Source organism: Chelmon rostratus, chromosome 14 (genome assembly GCF_017976325.1).
Source record: "Chelmon rostratus isolate fCheRos1 chromosome 14, fCheRos1.pri, whole genome shotgun sequence".
NCBI lineage: Eukaryota > Metazoa > Chordata > Actinopteri > Chaetodontiformes > Chaetodontidae > Chelmon > Chelmon rostratus.
In genome coordinates, this window is record NC_055671.1 from 1,002,691 (window position 1) to 1,025,079 (window position 22,389).

Consider the following 22,389-nt stretch of genomic DNA (forward strand, 5'->3'; position numbering starts at 1 on the left):
TATGTATGAAAATTGACTTCAGGTGATCGTAGCTGTCGAGACATTTCTACCTGCCAATGGTGGCACTAGAGAAAAAGTCCGTACTTAATCCTCTGGGGGCCGTGAACGTATGTAAGATTTCATGGCAATCGATTAGATAGTTGCTGAGATCCGTGTGTCTAGCTTGGCTAAAACACTATACAGGAGCTGGTATTCAGACACAGGGCAACATCTGGAGCAACATGGAGAACTCACGTCTTTGCAGTTATTACCAAGCATGCACTGCAGAGACGATCTGACACCACTTCAAGGGTAAAAGATTTTTTCCTTTAAAAAAAATAAAAGAAAAGAAAATCAGTCCTATGTGGTGATATCACTGAGTCCCTTGAGCTCAAACATAGAAAGAATTAAAAGTGAGAATGCTTGACAATCTCTCAAATCGATTCAATTTCAATTCCTGGTTTCCAGATTTAATTGGAAAACCATTCTCAATTCAAAATGATACTTGATTCAAAAAGAGGGACACTGTGCCTAACCACTGACTCCTGTCCTTTCCCCACTGAGCTGCAAATGAAACTTAACGGAGAGTGAAGCTAACTGGTCAAAAGTAAAGCGATGTTTGAGAGTATGCAGCTTTTTGAATGAAGTCATTTTTAATGTGATTTACGTGAGCTGCATGAACTTGGAAGGATCCCATTAAAGTCTTGAAAATAATGAAATGAGTGTAACTGACTGGTTAATCACTGGTTAAATGTTTTTTAGTAAAAGCAGAAATTGGTGTGTGTGGATTAGAATGCTCTGCTTTGGGTTGAAAACCTTCTATCTCCATTGGAGGACAAAAGTCTCTTTGCAACAGCATTACCCCAAGAAAAGCCATCATTACATAAAAGTTGTTCGGGTGCAGGGCATTGGAAATGAAACAAGTTATTTTCTTCAACCCTCCACTGCTGCAAGTTTTTGAGACTGCTGCAGTGAGTGTTGGTCAGCTCTTTGCACTTAGCCTGTAGGTGATCAGGACAATTTTGGCTGTATCACCCAACCCAAGTAGGATGTATATTCACAAAATACCCTGTCTTAGTGACCCCGCTGTTGTTCCACCATTTTTGTTCAATGTTATTAAGCAACTAAATTACTAAAATTAATGTTGGGGATTTGTGAATTGTTTCAGACTGGCAGAAAATAAAAATCACAATTCTTACGTGAATTGATCTGTTTTCCAAACAAAGAATGCCTCATGACCATGGCCAATCCAGTTTAGACCCTCGATTGAAAGCACCATACATACCAAACATATTGATATGTAAATTAGGTAATCTCCTGGGCACTAAACGTCTCCTGGGCACTTCTGGGCCTTCAGCATTCAACCTTCCACGGAGTCCGCAACACTCTTCTGTAGTGTCTGTGACTGCCGAGCAGAATGTCGGCATGCCATGGTTTCTGATATGGACAGCGGAGCAGCAACTTGTAAAGTTTGTTCTGCTGATATATCAGGAGAGCATTAAATTACTACAAACTTAATTTACCACCTGACAGCAGGACAAGCTGAGCAGCATGCAGACCCCATCTGTGGCAACAATATTTGTGCTTTCTTTTTCATGGGTGCTTCTCTCTCCATTACATTCATATTGACAACAGTGATCTTTTCAACACAGTAACACAATGCAGTGGTATAGATCTTATCTATACATTATATAATGCAAACAAAACAGCGCTGCTTTGCATTCCTTGTTTATTTTGCTGTTTCTGTGTCACATCTGGCAAAGTGAAAAATATGCCCTTTGTTTGCCTCTTTAAGAGGTTAAGAACTGTTGCTACTATTACTTGTGTACTCTGCTGATTGGAACACCCACAACGTTGTATGTGTACATTTGCAATCAACAAAATAACACATTATATAGTCGAATTTCAAGCAGACCATCAACAGACAGACAACAGTTATTGTACTAAAAGGCTAACTGGGAGGAATAACGCCATCAGTGGCTGGAACAGGGCAGCTTGAAATCAGCACGAAACTTCCCTGGATCATCCATACAAAGATGAGCACATTTAGCTCTTTGTTGAAAAGTTAATGCTACACACTTGTGTACATAAAAACTTCAAAGTTAACTACGACTTCCTAGGCCCATGTCAGCAAGAAACATCCAACGAGAGAGCTTTCATTTTTGTTACGTACACTGCTAACAGCAGGTGGAGGTACCTTGTCAGACAGCCAAATCAACTGAAATAAACTTGAACTTGAACCATCAGCCACGCAGCAGACGAAGAACCAGAAAACCTGACTCAAACACCTCCCATTTCAACCCAATCTGCATCTTAAATCAAATTTTGTGTGGATATTGGGTCAATTTTGGATGAATGCAGCAACTATGACGCAGTGTTTAATTCACAAATTCAACAACAAAGCATTTTGATTGGCTACCACTTGCACATCTTTGATTGGATTCTTCTCCAAAGCAGTGGCTGAGGTTCACTGTATCCAAACCAAAGCCATGGACAAAAGATGATTCCGAAATAATTTCAAGTGATGATCAGAACATATGTATGTTTCTACAAATACGTACCACTCAACTAAAGTAGCATTATTAGAGGTGCAACGTCAAACAATGTTAGTAATGTCTGCAAAGTGAAGATCAAATGTAAAATTCACCTTTGTACAGCTTTTGCACAGCATCCAATCTTGAACTGTAGAATCTCAACACATTTTCTTTTGCATTTAAAACATTTATGGCCTATTTATAGTTGGAATATGACATTAAGCAGGGTCAGAGTAGAGCTGTTTTCAGAACACTTCCAGATCCAGCGGCCCCTCACACACCACTCTCTGACAGACAGGAACAGCTAATTGTGTGGAACACAATAGGTAAAAATATGAGTCTAATAAGTCTAAAATACTAAAATGAAATTACTGTATTATTTTGAATATTTATGCTTTATCAGTTACAATTTTCAACTCTCCTCCTCTGCATGTGAAACATTAAAATGTGTGATGGGCATCTTTGAAAACCTTGCAGTTCAACAGTAATTCTTGGAATCACAGTATAGCTCAGAATCAATGTTCAATTTAAATGAGGATTGAGTAAATGTGTTAACAGACTTATCTGTGCAAAAGTTGATTTTCTATAACAAGATGCTGCTACTTGTCTCAGGGCTGCATTGTTCACACATCACCGAAGATTGCCAATAAAATGTTTAGAGGTGTCTGCAGTTATTAATGTAAACAAATGCAAATAATAAAATATGCTTGCACACCCTTTTCTCTTTAATAATGATTCTGTCAGACAGACCAGTTGGCTTACCTGACAATTACTTTTGTTGCCATGAGAAAAACCTTCCAGTATTGGCATGCAGCACATTGGAGCAATGACCTGGAAACAGCTCCTCCTATAAGATACATATTGTATCTATCTAAGCAGCATAGAATCATCCTTGGTGCCTCTTCTGAGATTCCCTGTATTCCCACTCTTAATTGTAACTCTACCATGCCTCTGTCTGACCCTGACATTTACAATGACAGCCGGCGTTTTCTGTTGAATGAGACTGGGACCACTCTCAACATTCCTCTGGTTGTGTCAACCTGTTCTGCATAGTCTAGTCAACATTTGAGCCTTTCTGCCCAAGACAGCGACAATATACAGGCTGCAGTATGTGGAGAAATGTCTTTGCTGCAGTTGGTGGGATCCTCGTATGAACATAGAAAATATAGAATGTGATGTACAGCAGCCTGCTTTGTGCAAATGCACTTGCAAATGCATGTCTTATCTATGCTGATAAGAATGTGAAATCAAAATTCTCAAATTATTTAATCTTCATGTACCTATATTATAACATCAAACAGAGGCAGGGTTGAGATGTTTTAGCTTACTTTGTCTTGTATAAACACTTTCGAGCTAACTCAAATTATTAGGGCTGTACCCGAATCAGAAATTTCCAGGCTGAGTCTTTACCTGTCAGACTGACATTTTAATGTCCATCATCTGTGATGTGAAAACGGCAAAGTCAAAGACATAAAAAGTGTGCATCCTGGTGCTTCAGTTATAAATCCTAGCACACCACGGAGCATCTCTCCAGCCAGGCATGCTGGACGGCAGTAGAGGAGGCTGAACCAGCATCTGCTTCAAGGGCAGTTCAGCTGACTTCGCTCACACTCAGCACCAGAGGCAAGAGTGTCAGAGCTAACAGAAATGAGTCACGCTGCTCTGCCCTCTGTCTCTATCACCCCTCTGTATTTCAGTTAGAGCTTCGTAGTTAGGTGATTTTGAGTCAAGACTTAAAACTGTCATGCATTTATCCTACGTTGCACTGCTCAAAAACATGCTGCAATTCCACTGATTGAAGGAAATTCGACTTACAGCTTCTCAACGTTTAGGGTGCAGTCCAAGTGATCGTCTTTCATGTCAGGATGTCCCAACCATTACCAGTCAACATTTTTTTTCAGCACCATTCATCTTATTGAAAACAAAGCTACAGTTCTTCTTGCGTAAAATTAATGACTTCAAATTTAATGACATATTGACTGAAAACAAGTCTACACTTGTGTCCAAACAAAGTTTCCAGGTAACTCTGACCACAGACTCAAAGCCAAGAAATGATGCTTAGCTGAAAGCTGATCCTTCACACATGGTCCTTCTGCCAGTCATTATTAGAGCAGACAGGTTGCCTAAGAAAGAGTTTTATTTAGTTAACTATGTGCACAGAACCCGTTGAAAAAGGCACATGTTCAAAAACTCCATCTTTGAAGTTGCCTTGAAAACAATGGCCTTCGTCAGTGCAATGCCATGCTTGTGTTTGGTTTGAAAGCCCTGTTAGTCATTGAGGCCTGGTTAATACACTGGCATGTGGTTGGGTCTCAGGAGACGAAGTAGAGGATTTGACAAACTAGACTACATTTGGGTTAGCATCAGGACAGCTAATCTCACAGGCAGCTGAATATGAGAGGCTGCCAGCAAAAGACAGCACAAAACCACTGGTGGATAGGATGGAGACTGAATTCACTCTGACTGTTGATACATTTTCCATAGTTAAAACAGGACAAAATAGATGCAGTTATGCAGAATAAGGGGTTTGAAAGATACTACTACTCAACTACTCAAATCAATCAATGTACTGGTACAATACATTCATTCAAACCGTAACAAATATTCACACTCTAAAAGTGGAATACAAACTGGGGGAATTTGATCAGCCTGTGAATAATGTTCACTTGATTGTCATAAACAGATGAAAAGCTATTTTTGCTACATGACTGGAGACCTTCATTGATGTCACATGACATCATGAGGCTAAGTTTTGTCCCAGATGATTAAAAAAATAAATAAAAAATGAGGCTAAGTTTTGTCCCAGATGAGGCTGACCTCATCTGAGTGACAGTTAAGTTGAGTGTGAAACAAACATCAAAACCTAAGTGGGAATCATCACCGGAGATGAGTTCATTAAAATACCATGTTGTGTGCAGTAGACCCCATTTTTCCTTCAACCCGCCCACAAAAGTATGCAATGGGAGCCTGAAAACAGACCATATCCCTTTCTCAAGTTTTAAAGGACCAGTGTGTAAGAATTAGGGGGATCTACAGGCAGAATGGCAGAAATTGAAAGCAATATTAATAGGTATGTTTTCATTAGCGTATAATCACCTGAAAATAATAATAGTTGTGTTTTCACTACCTTAGAATGAGCTCTTTACATCTACAGGGGGAGTGGTCCGACTTCTACAGAGTTGTACCGCCATGTTTCTACAGCAGCCAAGAATGGACAAACCAAACACTGGATAGAGGGAGCACCTTTCGTCTTCTTCACGAGTTGTGCAGCCACCATAGGTTCTCCTAAATGGTTGGAGGGCTAAGGAGAGAGGTATTCAGTTGGTTGCAATCTGCAACCTCACTGAAAGATGCCACGAAATCCTACACACTGGCCGTGCAATTGATTATATTGTCCCCATTGAGTTCAAGACTTGCAGGAGAGACAATCCAAAAACAATTAGGATGTGAGTCACTTGGCTTTTTACAAAATGTATCCGAGTAAAGAGATGAATGTCCTTGAAGCTGATTTGGAAGCTCTTGAGTAGAGATGGGTAATAAAACTTGTTTTGATAATTAGCAGGCTAAAGTCTGATGAGGTAATCACTCATAACAGCTTACTATGGGGCGAGCAGGCTTAGTGAATTAGCAGAGAAGATAATGCAATAGAAGGTGAGATGTGAATCTAAATGACCACACTGAAAAATGAGCTGACTGGAGAAGCGAAAATGACAGCAAGTGCGTTCATATGAACTCTATTAATAGTATAATAGTAAGGTAATAGTGGTTATTTCAATCGTTGTGTAAACTTACTCATCTAATCAGAAGAAGTATAACTCAAGTGACAGAGCTTAAATTCTACTATATATGCATATATTATACTCCTGCCACACACAGTCATTTTTCTGGTTGCTGTGAATCCATCAGCACCCAAAACAAAGCTCAACAAAATCCAGCCTTTATAGTTTTGTTCGCTGTTAGCCTGTAGGCTATCACATATTCTTCCTCCTGAACTTGAGCAACTATTAAACAACTTATGTAAAATTAGGTTACTGGACATCTACTTCTGCAAAGTATGGGAATGCCTTAATGGAGCCATTACCTTCACCTGGATATTCACAATAGTCAGGTTTCCATGTGTGCACAAGGGGACTAAAAGGTCCTGAGTGACAGTGACATGAAAAATCAATAATGTTGCAGAACCTCTTTCAGATACAAATGATCAGGCTATCTCAGGTGTGACAAACCAATAAGCCAACGCTCCATGCTAAATATGCTGACAGCCTGTGTTTATCAGCTGAGCCTGACACAAGTGCAATAACCAGCAGAGGACTGTGTTTAATGTAAACTGCAGTGTCTCACATCAGAAAAAATCTTCTTTAATCATGGGAATATAAAATCAGTTGCTAGGGGACACACTGTCGTAGTGCTTTTGATAGTGCCACATGGTGAATGAAATCCACTGAAACAGCCAGACTGTCGTTCAGTACAGCTGAGAGGATTTTCTCTGTGCTGTTCCACTTTTGGGACACTCTGGCCAATCCCCTTGAGAGATTTTTCATTTAAATGCATTTTCCACAAAAATACATTGAGAGTAAATACATCAAGGATTTGATTCCTGATCCAATTTCTGCCCCCAGTTCCCACTTGACCATCAGGTGTACTGTTAGATGAAAAACAATACTGGCTCATATGAAGACATGAGAACCCCTAATGAGGTCTTGAGGGTGGAATTTGGAGTAAAAAACCCACACACAAAATACACAGCTCAGATAAAAACTGTGTAATACTGAGAATAAACAGATAGTTGTATCAAAATCTCTATGAATCCTACATGGCAAACATCATATAAATGAAGGGTGGAGATGAAGGATGAAACAGTCAGACTGTTAACTCCATGTTAACAAATCACTCACTTCTTTAAAATGCCTGTTAATGGTTGTAAGCCTAATCAAGTGGAACAGTAAAAATACCAGAACTGCTTCTGTCTGCAGTTTTAATTATTCAGACAGACTTATCATCTTTCATCCACTTGACGTCCTTACTGGAAACTATTATTTTAATTGCAATGTTGACTTGGCAGCAGCTGTACATTCTAATGACTTGGCACTCCAGAAAGAAAGAAGATAAGACAGTGAGAGAAGAGCGCTAACTTCATTGAGGATGGGGCATCACAATTGCTCTTTTTGTGTCCTCTGCAGTGCATCTGTGCAATGGCCTGCCATGGAATAATTCTGCCCGAGTGAGAAGTGGTTTGCTGAGGCGTGTCACCACCACCACCGTGTAGAGAGAAGAGGGACGAGTCACCCTGCCCCCAACACGGCATGCTGACTCACTCTGACAAACGCTAATAAAAAGGTGATTTATCAGGGACCCTTTGACATAAATCTCTTGGAAAGCTGAGCTGAAAATGCTGGTGGGTTCAGCTGAAACTAATCCTCTGTCCAAATGTGGCATCTCTCCTGTCAATTATTTCTGACAGTTTGCAACAACAAAAAGACATGGTAGCACAAAGCCACAGCTCACTGATTGGAGGTTTCCTTGCATGTCTTGTCTTCATTATCTTCCTTCCTACTCTGATTGGTAAGGCAGGGATGGTTCCTGTCAACAGAAGTGCATCACTAACCATGCTTTCACACGAGAAATGATAAAATGCACAGTCTGAGCCAGGTGCATGCTTTAGTCCATTAATCTAGACAGTTCATTTGTATATATTTATTCATGACATGAACAGTACTTATCATACAAAAAGTAGCTCAATCAGTCAACTGCCATCTACGTCCTTATTCACACTTTTCAAATGACTTATATCCAGATAAAATGTAGATGCTCTCTAGATGCCTCACTCATACAGGTTATTTAGCCTGATTGGAGGTGGACTGTGTCCAGAATGTGCTAGACTGACATCTGACATTTTTTTTTTTTTTGTTCAACACCTTTATCATTCTTGTTGCATAATTAACTTCGGAGGCCTCATGTCATTCCAGCATAGCTCCACCTAACTTCAACCTGAGCAGAGGTCTAATTATGTAAAATGAGTGAACACACCTGTGTAGGTGCGCAGGGCTTTTAAATCAGAATGCAGAGTATCCTGAGTACAACCTAGCAACCCCCCCCCCCCCCCCCCCACACACACACACACACACACACACACACACACACACACACACACTTGTGTGCGAGAATGCCATTGGACATGCCCAACAGAGGTCAGCCTTCTTTGAGGTCAAAGTTGAACGGTGGCTATAAAATCTGGCAGGTGGTGCGTGCTGCTTTCACTTGCACAGCTGTTTAGGGGCATGCAGTCATTTTCTCCGGTGAAAACAAAGCCTTCCTCTACATAACGTCTTGCTTGTGACAGCCCACTAATGCTACATCCTAATTTAAGAAGCTGGGGAGACTGTTCCATGTTTAACCAAAGCTTCTCCACAGCTGATAATTTCTTTAACACACCCGTTTAGTCATACATGTCCTTTGAAGACGTATCATTTGTCAGGACACAAACAAGTTAAACTTAAGTCAAGGAGAGAGTGTTGGACATTTGCTGTCATGAGGTTTGTAGAGTTTGCACTCTTCTTAAGTCCTGTGAATATACCAAACACTGGGTGTGCTGATTGCTGAGACAGGCAGCTATTGTCTGGAACAAGTCGAACATGAGAACAGGGCTGTGAGAGGGGCTTTTTCAGAAAACAACACCCATTTTAACCCTAACAACATGTATTTTTCACATTGAACGGGATAAAGTGTGTGTTTAAATGACTAGCCAGTTAAAATGCATGTCTCTACCTGTAAGATAAGAGAATAACTCTGAGTCAAACCAGCTGCTTTAAACACCCTCGGGCTTACTGGATCAACAACTGCAAGCCAGGGCTTTTCATTTCATTTGTAGCACCTGGCAGATGGAAATTGGACTATAAAGTGGATATTTGGGTGTGCTGCTGATGATTAAAAAACATAAGAAGCCATGTTTTCATTTGGAAACAAACCAAGTTAAAAGCATTGACATTAACCATAAATATTACATCCTCCCTCAGTATTTCTTCATTAGGCAGTAGGCCAAGACATTTACCAATTTTGTTATTTCTATTGCTTTCTAAACCTGCATCTGTGACAATCTCAAACTTCATAAAAACTGAGTGAGTTTTAAAACCATATTTGATTTTATTCTGCTTTTTTCAAAAATAATTGCAGTTTGGGGGCATCTGATAACATCTGTGCCTAAAGAAAACTTATTTTTAATAAATGCCCTCTTTGGTAAGCATGAAGGACAAGCTCCTTCTACATGAATAATTTATCCAAGTGTGGCCACCCACAGCTCAGACCTTTTGACAAAGGAAAAAAAAGTCCTCTCATAAAGACATAGAGCTCTTCCTTAGCAAAGACACAAATTAACGTGAAAGCTAAGAAGGGCTAAGAGCTTGAATAGCAAAAAATGCTTTCCCTACAGACCTCCCCTTATTCAAACGACGTGCACACTAAAGCATGCAGGAGTTGTGACTTTCCATTCTGGACAAGCAGCAATTTCAAATTAGACAACCATGTGAAATATACTGGCAGAAAGACATGCTTTAAAATTAGCCGAATTAAAGCAAAGACAGGATGGATTTAACATTGTGTGGAAACTGTAGGTATATGTCATCTTCCCATCCAAGTAACTGAAACCCAAAAGTTTAGCCACCTAGCAGCAGCAGAAACAAGCTGTAAGCTCAACACTGACATCACACTTTAATTTGATATGGTGAATATGGGAGCAGACATCTGAACCATTTACTCATCAAGCAAACACAGAGTAACATTAGCATTCATGTGGAGCTGTGCTTGTATCCTCCTTTTGCATCCAAGTATATATTTACTTTAGTTTTGTTTTTAGTTTCCACCAACTCCTGAGGGAAATATCTGGCCCTTTTGCTGCTTAATGCTCCACTATGTTCAAAAATTCAGCCTCCTCAGTACCCTCTTCTTCAAAACTTTGTACCTCCAGTTTGTAATGTAGGCTTTTCTGCTGAAGACTTCAAGTGTCAAGGCATAGTTGAGATAAGCCTGAAGACATCATCAAGGTTGCTTTTCAAACTTTAGAAAGTTTCCTTTAGTCTTCCAGACAGATACATTATATTGCTCCTTGTGGTAAATAACCCAAAGTTCATATGTAAAATTGGTGGGTTGCCCTTTTAAATGATCACATGTAATGATTATGGGATTTTGAGACTGATGACATCTTATTACTCAATGCGTGTACTGATGATAATGCTGGTTAGTCATCTTTATCAACATTCACATGGTATGACACACTGGATAAGCTAAAATATAGAGAATCCCTGCAGTGTTGTTCTGCTCATATACCACCCAAACCACTATGATAGTGACTGTACTGACAGGCACTGACCCTAATTCTGTCAGTAGTGCATATTCATTATGTAATTTGGAGTTTTACAGGAATTAGGCCATGACAAAGCAGTCTGCTCAGCATCTTTGAGTGACATTAGTACCTTGTGTTGTTCCCTCGTAGCTGCAGCTGAAGGCATGCTCCATGTTCTGCATTAAGGATTTAAACTACGGCCAAATGCAAAATTCAACATTAACTTGAATGACAGATTATAATCTCATGGATTACTCTCTCAAATGACTTCTCATATGTTAATTCATCTGGCAAGTGAACTATAGTCCAGAATGATTTTAAGGCAATCCAGATCTGGTCATTAATTGATGTCCACCTCAACCCACTGGAGTGAGATACTCAGCAGTTAGCTGTTCCAGGACAAACCCAAGACAAAAATCAATGTGTGACGCAGACTTAGTGATTCTTTTTCAACCCTGTGTTTTTACCTGCCCCCTTATGCTTTTCATTTGATGCCTTCTCTAAAGTCTGCTGTCTTGAGCCTCTGGAGAATGGATGTCAGCAGAGTGACCTTATTAATTCAGTTCACCTTTGTAAGATGACTACAAAGTCTGTCTGCACAGGGACAGTGTTGGGTATCAGAGTCAGGTACTTTATGGACAATTTAACAGCTTGGCACCTCAGGGTTTGAGTGTGAAACAGAAGCTGGATTTTTTGTGTGTCAGTCAGTCATTAAAGCTTGTAAAAGGTTTAGCAGTACAGTCAATCCCACTAAGAACCAACATATCAATCTGCAGCTTTCAGCCAATTTCAGCCCATTGTTTTAGTCCGCTGGCCCACGTGGTTGAGTTCCAAGAGCGCTCACCAATTCCCCACAATATAAAACACTGGGGTGCCATTTCAGGTCACTAGCTCACATGGATAAATAGTATACTTTCAGCTGTTGTTGGTATATTATATTGTTTTATTGTTTTAGTATATTTTTATTGTCTTAGTATATTCATTTCTGGTGTATTTTTTTTATTGCATTTACGCATATTTTTACTGCATGTTTAGTTTTTTATATTCCCTTATCTTTACTTTATTTTACTATCTTTCTTATTATCTACACAGGGGTTGCAGTGCAAATTTCGTTGACATGCTCAATGATAATAAAGGATTCTTGATTGATACTGATTGTATGCTTAGTGCCCAGCACAAAATGCCAGACAGCCAATGTAAACAATGTTTTCCTGACTAGTGGGGAATGTCGAAAACCTTGAAGAAAACAGGTACAGTTTCAGCAGTTGGTATAGCATGATAATGAGACTGCACTGCCATTTTATATCATTTCATTCATTCTACCTGGCAGTGTCTGCTTGGTTTTCCTAACCAATGAGAGTCACATCATGTATCTGTCCCACCAACGTCATTTTCAGTTGGCACAGAAGCTGTCGCAGCTGCAATGAATAGTTAACATTTTCCACAATGACCTAAGAAATGCAATTATTGAGCTGTTATTTATGTATGTCAACTCATAAAAACCTCTACAGTTGTACCGGTCACATTCTCATTCCTGCCCCTTTTTTGGGGCCATTTTCTGTAGCTACTTTTCAGGAATGTATCTAGGTAGCTAGCTAGCTATGTAGAAGGAGACGTCTCCACTCTTAATAACACACAGTCAAGATCTACTTGAATTACTGGAAAATTGCAGATGTGGGTAGCAACTTGGAGGTTTGGAACCAGACTCCTGTTGGTAGACCAAACCAGGGCGAAAAAATGTTGGAATCTTATTCTTCTGGTGACCAAGAAGCAAACATGATACCAATGTTGATTTGTTGGTTTGCTAACACATATGCCACAAGACTTTCAAACAACACAATACCAAATTCCTCAACCTTTTGTCCTTAAATTGCACTGGCAAAATCTTAAACTTCCTTACCAAACAATCTTCTTTTTACCAAGCCTCGCAGGTGTCAGAGCTTTTGTTTTAGTAGCTCAGTACATAGAACATCAAGGGCAAGCCCATTTAGACATGCTTGGTAACCATAACGGTTTCTCTGTTCAAATTGTACCTGAATCAGCGTTGACAGAAAAACATTAGTAGACTTGTTTCTTGGTAAGAGATTTAAAATGTATTTAGCAGACCATAATAGCATCTCAGGCAATCAAGCATAAGACAACTCCAACTCCAATAAAATAGTGATTCCAAAATCTCACAATATCTGAATAAAAAAGCAATGACAGGGGACAGTAATAATCCTGCATTGATGAGTAGATGCATCAGCTAGTCCCCGTACTGGTCTTCCTTTGACCCAAGCGCCTTTGGAATGTTTCATAGACTGAAAAGTGGCCTTTTCAATAGAGTTCATTGCTCGATTAATGTTAGGAAGTGAAGAAACATGCACAAACTAGTCTCAGTAAGCACACAAAGAAAAGACAAAGTAGTCAGATTATTACAAGCTGTCTTGAAAGAGCATTGAATAACAAGTAGTACAAGGGATGACTAATGGTCCTTTGAAGAGGAAAAAGAACGGGAGGCAGAAACAATGTGCTTCACTGACCAGACAGTTTAATGTTGTCTGTCACATGATAAGGAAGTGAATAGCTCTGACTGCTGCCAATGACTGCTCTGCACTGTTACAATGACATCAACTGCTGTTCAACCAGAACTGCACAGTCTATAAACATTACTCACATGGCATTTCAGACACGGATTCAAGCATAGGAAACAGTACCATCACTGTCAGGGAAAAAGAAGCTGCAAACTCTTAAGGTGTTTTAAGTGAACATAACTCAATGTACCCTGGTTAATAAGCCTTTTGATCGGTGTAAAAAAAACAAATAAAAGAGCATGTGAGCCTGGACAATGGGACACTGAAAGTCTGAAAGTGGGACACTGAAAGTATTCTTCACATGAACTCAGTTGTACTTCAAAGGCCACACTCGAAGGCAGGGCGAAAGGCCTACCCTCGTCTCGGTCAGAAATAAGGAACTGTGCAAATAGGGATAACGACTCACACTTTTAGACAGTGTCTTCTCAAAGTGCATTCATGTGAATTCAAGTGATGGAAGTAGTTGCGTAAGAAATTGTAAGAGCCTTTTGATTGATATAAAAAAACCAAATTACTTATGGTCCTTTCAACAGGAAAAAGAATGGGAGGCAGAAACAATGTGCTTTTTCAACACAGTTTTACGTGTGTAAAGAGGAGGTCAAACCTTCTCTTTACCTCTGGTTAGTTCAGAGCCAGACTTGACTGAACTGCTATCTTAGTGAGGCTTTAGCAGATGCAGCACAGACAACAGAATATTTCCACATAAGACATTAGAAGGACAGTAGGAACATAGATGTAAATGACAAAATGAATGACGGCTTAGCTCCATGAGGCTGCTTCTGTCTCAGAGTCTTGAAATTTTACATGATGCTCACTGTCATAGCTTACTCTTTAAACTTTGCTGTTTAAATGCAATTTACTGCAAAGAAATACAAAATGGAGGGCTACAAGCAACCTACCAATGAAGGCAGTTGTGATTCTCTATGTCTCTCCCATACAGGAGTCCCTACAGGCAACTTCACAGAGCACTGCCAAATTCATCTGTCCACCACGGCGGACCATCAGGCATACTTAAGCTGGCTTTTAGTAATGGTCCTTGGAGACACTTTCATACAGTTAATGTTTTTTGTAAGAATAAATAAATTATTATTTAAAAAATATGCTGCTATGTACTGTGTTGTAGACACAAATTTAAGCACAATGTCAACCATAAAAATAAAGCCAAATGTACTATATCAAGCCTTGAAGTTATCTTAGAAACCTTTTAAAAAAGACCAGCCCTGCTGCAGAGAATGAGACACAATTGATGAAGGTTTAACATTCACAGAGCTCGCAGCAAAGAAAATTCAATTGTGTTGAAAGCCAAAGGAAGAGATGTATCGCGCTGGACACAGAATTCATTTTGGAAGACAAGATACACCACCACAGACACAAAACTGACATGAAACCCCCCAGGGAATGGGAATTCCAAAGTGGACATTTCTGATGGGAAGCAGATAATCTTTAATCACTGGAGTTTTATCTCATCTAATCTCAGTAATTATCATGGCAAAAAGAGACTTTTCACAACAGTAAACAGAAGAAGAAGACATGAAGATCCCTTGCTTGTACAAATAAGGTATTGACAGGCATCCAGTTGTGACATGATAGGTGAATTTGACCTTAATGCACCCAGACAACATGACACCCATCAACCTAATTAGCAGAATGGGAAAGGGGGAATAGGGGGGTGTTGGAAAGTGTGTGTCCAATGAACTGCCTCTGTGAACACACAAGTGTGACCCACTAGACAGCTATGCTTTAGGGGAAGTTTTGCCTCACTGGGCCTTTGGTGTCTGGAGCCCTAGGGGCTTAGAGTGTTGTGGAGCTCAAGAGCCCAGCCTGGAAAAAGAAAAATCAGGCTATAGTATGAGCAAAACAAGAAGAGCTAAAGGCAGACACACGCGTACTACATGTATAATCTGTCTTTCCTAATTTGATCTAGTAAGTAGTCAGTTGATCTCATTTACTTCACTAAATAACATTTTTTAACTACCTGATGAGTCCCGCCACCCTCTCTATTTTTTTATTTTGGTTTTTGGTTTGGGTTTGTTTGTTTTTTCCCTTTTTTCTTATAGTTAGTTACAGGAAAAGGCCGAACCATAGGCCCATGTGATGGTTTTATAAAGTTGTGTAAGATTTATCTTGGAGAACAAAACATAGACAACTAAATTAAGAGAGTGCATTTATTAAATATAAAATGTGGTGCAGAGTCGATGAACAGACCGGTTTTTATGTCTTCAAACCACATGAATAAGCACCACTGTCCAGAATGTGTTTGCTGCAGATGAATGTCAGCTCTCCATTGAGGATAGCTTCTAACAGCACAGTAGAGATTCATGGATCAGACTGCTGGCATTGATTATTCATTGGAAAACAATGCATCTAGTGCTGTAGCAGTCGGTGGTACATGGATATGGAGACTCTGTCGTGATTTAAATCTTGGCATGGCTTTAATTATGCACTTGAGACTACATGGACCTGAATCCAGGACATCGCAGCTGCTCACATATTCATTTTAACAAGTGTAATAATGATTGGATTTTCACTTGGCTGAACTAGATCACTGATGAGTTTGGTAATCGTAACATCTAGACTTAATGCGTTCCGTGGTGACAAGCAGAGTTGTTAACTTGACACATCCAGGACAGACTCCCAAAACAGTGAATGCTCCAGGCCTGAACCAGTCTGGAACCTGTAACCCCAAAACATTATGTGGTTTGCAAATGATATGCTCCTTGACCTCCGCAGTAAAACTGGGCAAGGCCACTACTGTAGGTAGTAAGCTAGTTAGCCAGATACACGAATGGCTGCGGCTTGCATTACAGCACAGTGTTTAATCCATTCCTTACAATGTAGTTTAAGCATTTTTTTGGTTTTGGAAAAGTCATTAAAACAGGCCGCTGCTCTAAACTCTTCATATACACAGTATCTCTCTTACAACAGGCCCGTGTACACAACTTTGACATGCGGACATGAGGGAGGGGGTATAGCAAATGGTCAATCAGAAAAATTTAGATTCAAAGTGTACTTCAAGATAATAGAGTACATTTTTGGAATAAGTCTGAACACATAGAAGAGCCGCTTCCCCTCAGCTTCCTCTTCTTAGGAATTACTGCCAAATACATTTCTCTTTGACTCAGTCAAAAATCTTAATATAAGGAAGGTGATATATTTTAATATTTCACTTCATAATATTTTATTTATGTCCTGTACTGGCTTTTAGCTTTTGTTTTATAGTCATATACCTTTTTCCTCCCTTTACACAAATATCCCCTCAAGGATTTTCAAAAAAACAAGACAAAACAAAAAAAGGCAGGTAAAGAATGGAAACTGAGACAAAATGTACAATATTTTTGCTGCACCACATTTCTGACATCGCCTTACTTCTGTAATTCCAGGAAAGAAAAGAGCTAAAGTGTCGACAGAAAACATAAGCAACTAACTAACACAACGCTGAATGTCAACATGTTTGGTGTGATAGTAAACTAAACCTTCAGCTATGTGGTTTCCCTAAATGCATCCAAGTAGTTTCACACAACTTGTTGCCAAAAAAGTCCTGAATGACAACTCAATCTGATCTCATTATCCTCTGCTGGGCCATTGTGAGAATACCCTGGCAACTCACTAATCAGTGCCCATGTCAATGCCAGGATTGTTTACGGGGGAATGGAATCTTCTCTGGGAATGTCACAGCATCCTCAGAGGCCTGTGACTGTGCACTGAGCTTGGAACGAGATGCTTTTTCACACTAAGAGTCTGCGGTTCGGCATGTGTGGGACAGGGCCTGAGGATAGCAGCGTATGCATTATGCATAATTAATGAACATGCGGAAAGGAATCACAATGGATGCTCAGCCCCACACAATGCATCAGTATCTAAGGCTGGGGTCAGAGGTCATGTCTGGCTTTGTGCGTGGCCGCCGAGGACGAAGACAAACAAGGAGACCTTTGAGAGTGCAGGAGGTTTCATGTACATAACAAGAAAACAAAAGAAAGCAGTTAGTTGTGTAACAGGAGACAGGACAGTCAGTCTGCACAAAGTTTGGAATTTTGTTTGATTTAAACACATACTACTTATTTCATTATTATATATTAATGTGGATCTAACCTGACACTCCTCCTTATGTACTTTACTTGGCCTGACCAAGCTCTGAAAACATTAAACCAAAATTTAGATTTAAAAGTTTCAAGACATACTGTGTGACTGCAAGTTGATAGAAAAGAGATTTTGTTTTCCTTGAGGACATCACATTACTTAGCAACCTGAATGGTATAACTAATCCTTAAGGGCTGAAAAAGCTGCATCCCTTTTGCAAAAGACATATGACACCAATCAAAACCACAAATGGCAACTTTATGGTGGCCAGAGAATCGCCAATGTCAGAAAGACTTTCATGACAACCCGCCGATAGTTGTTTAAATATTTCAGTCTGTACCAAAGTAATGGATGTACAGAAATGCTACCCATAAAGCCATGCTGCTAGCTTGGCTAAAGTCTGCTGTAGATTAAGTATATGAATGTCTTGAAATACTTATTATACTCTGCTTGTAGGCATGTTCAGGCCACTGAATGCAATCACATAAGTACCTTAGGAAAGTTACACAGCCTGCTTCTCTGCTGCTCTTAATGTGTCTTCTTCACTAGTGGAATCTGAATTGTTGTATTTTGTCTGCCTCTTCCTTTATCATATATTACTTTTACTTGTCCAGTGATACAAAACCTGAGCTCAAACTCCAATGCAACAGCTTAACTTATGTGACAAATCTGCTGCAGTCTCCAAGATTTGCATCAGCGATAAGCAGCTACAACTACTTGTACCCTCTGTCTGTTAAGATATGGCTAATCCTGAAGTTACCACAGCAGTGACTCTGAAATCGTTTCAGTCTTATCTATTGCACCACAGAGTGTGTTATTTCAGCTGCAGTTGGCTGTCAAAACTTGTAGCAGTGACATAAGCTTTGCTCATTTGCTTCCATCTAGTACCTTACTTTGGTAATGTGACCAGTCTTGTTGGGAAAATTTGTTTAATCTTACAGTGGCCACAAATGAAACAGTTCCTATATTCTGACACCTCTCTATTTTATTAAGGACTAAACCATAACCTTCTCATTCCATGCAGACCGAATTTAAAGCAACAGAGTGCTGAACTCCACAACAAAAACTGATCAAACAGCTGCCTATCTTGTACTTCATACAATGAGACCGACTATTTTGGAGGCAAATAAATCTGCATTTACACTCAAGCCTCTGTTCACTAAGAAGGCTGTTAAACTAAGAGCCTGCAGGTAAACAAACTATTGAGACAAGGCCAAACAGTTCCCTCTCAGCCTCTATATCACTTAAACTGAGTCACATTCATCTGCTGCACCATATCGAATACAGACTGAGTAGAGGAGTCGGTTTGCCGGCAGTAATCACCTGAAACAATGGCCTCGAAGAGTTGGAAAACATGGCAGCTTAAAATTGTATGTATTTTCTAGGTGGTTTCAATATAAATGTTTCTGTGGTGTATATCAGATCAAAAAAGGTAGTGTTTAATCAGACAAAATAATTCACATAAGTCATTTCTTGAGTAATTTATGCTCAACAGAATGTCTGTTATATCTATCTAGCGTCAAAATTTCTCCTCAGCCAGAATAAAATCCAAGAACAATAAATATGAATCATCTTGCTTTAATGCCCTCTCAGCTAAGAACATAGTATGTATCAAAATTGCAATTACAGCATCCTTGCACATGAATCATGGTCTAAATTTCTAAATAAAAGCCATTATTGTAAAACTGCAACAAAAGAAGAAACTCTCTGAATGGTGCAAGTCTTAGACCTAAAATGACCTCTATCGTTAATTCTACAGAACTGCGTACAAAAGAAATGAAGTTGTGATTGGTGTGAAAATTGATTGTTTTGTTAATTGTGTTAAGCTGGGGTTCAGCAACCCTGTGACAAGTGGCCCACACTTTATAAGGTCAGCACACACTGGTATAACATTCATACTGCTCAATGACCCACTTGGTCAAAGGTCTCACCAGTGTAATATCAGATTTCATTAAAAATACCAGGAAGAATCACATTTTCACCCAGAAATTCACAGCACCACTTCGAACCCTATATTACAGAAATTACAGATTTTGTAGCAACGGTGCAGCCATTTTAAGGGTTGTGAAAATGAAAGCAGACACAGTAAAACATAAACCAGAGACAAACAGGGTTATTTCCTCTTAAAGGAAATGACATCAAACTACAGTAGAGGGCTGGATCAAAATACCATCAAGCACCCCCCCCCACACACACGCACACGCACACACACGCACACACACACACACACACACGCACACACACACACACACACACAGAGGTATGTTTCCTCCTGCTGCAATGAACCGTGACCCTCAACAGCAAAATACATAATGAACCATGGCTTGTAAACTGCTCAACCCCAGTCACGGTGGAGGCAGAAATGTAATAGCTTTGAGAGGCGTGTTGCTAGAACTAATTAGTCATGCTGACCAGAAAATGTTGCACAAGGGAGATGATTGGAAAACACTCAGTCCTCCTGAGAAAACTAAGCTCAGTGCCCCTGAGCAAGGCATTAACTAGCCAAACATTCCACTCGGGATGATGCTCAATGGTACAGTGCTGTTGCTGTACTGGCCAGCATTTATATAAACGATATCCATATTCTTCCTTGTTTGCAGTTGGTATGCCTAGTTAAATAAGGATTAAAGGCTTCCATGCATATCTGATTGCATCGTAATGTAATACAGGGAGTGAAGCATCACACGACTATTGGAGCGGTGGATCAAATAACATGTGAGGGAGTGGGTAGTTTTTAAGACAGTCCCTCATGGATCACACCTACTTTAGGATTCAACATTTCAAGTCAAATCATTTTAAAAGAGAATGCCAAATATAAAACTAGACCCATCTTTTCTGACAGAAGCATTAAAGCTACAACAGCATGTTTAGTGAAACAAGTAAAGCTGCTAATGTTAGGATATTTTACAATGTAATAGAACACCCAGCAAATGAATGGTCTGCAGCCGGACTGGGACAAACTAAGCAGATTTCATCATACCAGCTCATCATACCTCACAGATGCATTTCTTGAGCGTGGTGGACGCCATAAACCAAACTCCGTAAAAAAATCTAGCGGTTTAATGTTTTCTCCGTTTGATGGTTAGCAATAGCTAAAAAGACAAATGATAACCTCTCATGACTCGACGTGGTATATAGGTGAATGCGGCAGCCTCTGATCCACCAAGTGGCATGTGATTTATATCATTTATATAAAACTTCCATCTTTAGTTCTGTGGGGTTTTTTACCGACTTGGTAATAGTTGCTTGTACAGCCGAGCAAGAACAACATATTAAATATCACTGAATCGCTATTACGTGGATCTTGTAAGAGGAGCGTTGAACTCAAAGTAGCGTTAAATTGCCACATTTTTGAATGGGGTTCGGTATACAAATCTCTTACTATGGAAGGATTCGATTAGCCAACTCCATGCAAGGCGTAACTGGCTGGGGAGACGTTATTCTCGCTTTGGCCAGTACCCCCTTAACACACACCACCTCCTCTCCCTCTCTCTCACACACATGGTCGCCGTCTAACATTAACGTTAGCAAATTTCACTGTCTGGCCACTAAACACCAACTACAGTCCAACATGACATTATCTAGCAACGTAATGTGAAAGAACACAGCACGTGCAGGTAGCATGAGCGTGCTAACTGAAAGTAGAGTACCTGTGTTTCTGTGGTCGAGGCTGTGGTCGCTGACCACCGTCGGTTTGTGAGATGAGCTTAGCTTTCGCTGTCTCCGTCTGGCGCTTCACCGCTGTTTAATTCTCTCATCACATCTTAACCTAGCGGACTCAAACACGTCAGGGCGAAAGTATTTGAGAATATTTTTCAATTACTCTCCGAGCTGAAGGAAACCGCGCCAGTGGTATTCACGGTTTGGTTAACGTTACCCCGAAACAAAAAAGGCTCCCCCGGGACAACAAGGCTCCCAGGCAGCGTTGACTCAGTTGCTGTTCTCTTCAGTTCTGGAGGCTACTGACGTCCTCCAGAAATTCCTTCTCTTTTCCAAACAAAATTTCGAATAAATACGCCTTTCGCCGGAGTCAGAGGACTCTATTTCCAGGTTAAAACTTGTCAAGAGGCTCTCCACCGTGGGCAGCTCCAGGGAGAGCACATCTCCGAGTGGACACCGACCGGAGCAAAGGAGCAGCGCTATCTGTGTGCTGCCTTCAAGTGCCGTCGTATAAGTGAGCACGAACAATTCCAACGGCTGACAAAAGAGGATGTGGGAAAGAACAATTTCTTATTATATTCCACTTGCTAAGACGTGGGCGTTTAGGAACCTCTTGGGCTTTGAATTAAAACTATTGAAACTAGAAAGAAAGAAAGTCGCATGAGTTAATTTTACATTGTGTAGATAGCACAGTTGAAGAGGATTTTTCTCCCATTCATGCTGCAGCTCCAACATTAAAGGTTTGACAAGAATTCAATTTCTAAAACAAGCCAAGTCAACTCTAACTATAAAAAAGTCACTTTTTGCCAGCTAAAACCACGATAAGTGAATGTTTTTTGTAGTTAGGGTTAGGGCCAAGTTACCAGTCTAATGCTAGGCTAATATGCAATGACTCGTCACTCATGGTGTAGCCAATGAACTCATCTTTAAAATGGTCTTTAATGTAAATCAACACTACTTTGAAAATGCAATTTGCAGCTTCAATGTTTCGTTGAGTAAACACAAATGATGGTCAAAAACGAGCCACATTCAGCATAGAAATGTACCATGTGTAGTCATAGTTCAAGTCATGCAAAGGCCATGTTGCACATGCATGAATGCTAATGGAGCTTTTGACATCCAGTTTGGCTCCCTGCCGGCACATTATATCACCTAAAATGCCTTAAACAGAGGCAAGATTTACAGTACATGTGTTAATTAAATGTGTTAAAGTTAGAAGTAGGAACACAGG

The 22,389-nt window shown here is 40.0% G+C and overlaps 1 protein-coding gene across 1 annotated transcript in view; it reads right to left on the reverse strand.

Annotated features, from left to right (window-relative positions):
* arhgap32b (Rho GTPase activating protein 32b) overlaps positions 1 to 21,305 on the reverse strand; it is a 102,245-nt gene extending 80,940 nt beyond the window's left edge. The window contains exon 1 of the mRNA XM_041951729.1: positions 21,149 to 21,305. The gene's annotated coding sequence lies outside the window, so the exon portion shown is untranslated. The remainder of the gene's footprint in view (positions 1 to 21,148) is intronic.
* Between the last annotated feature and the right edge of the window lie 1,084 nt (positions 21,306 to 22,389).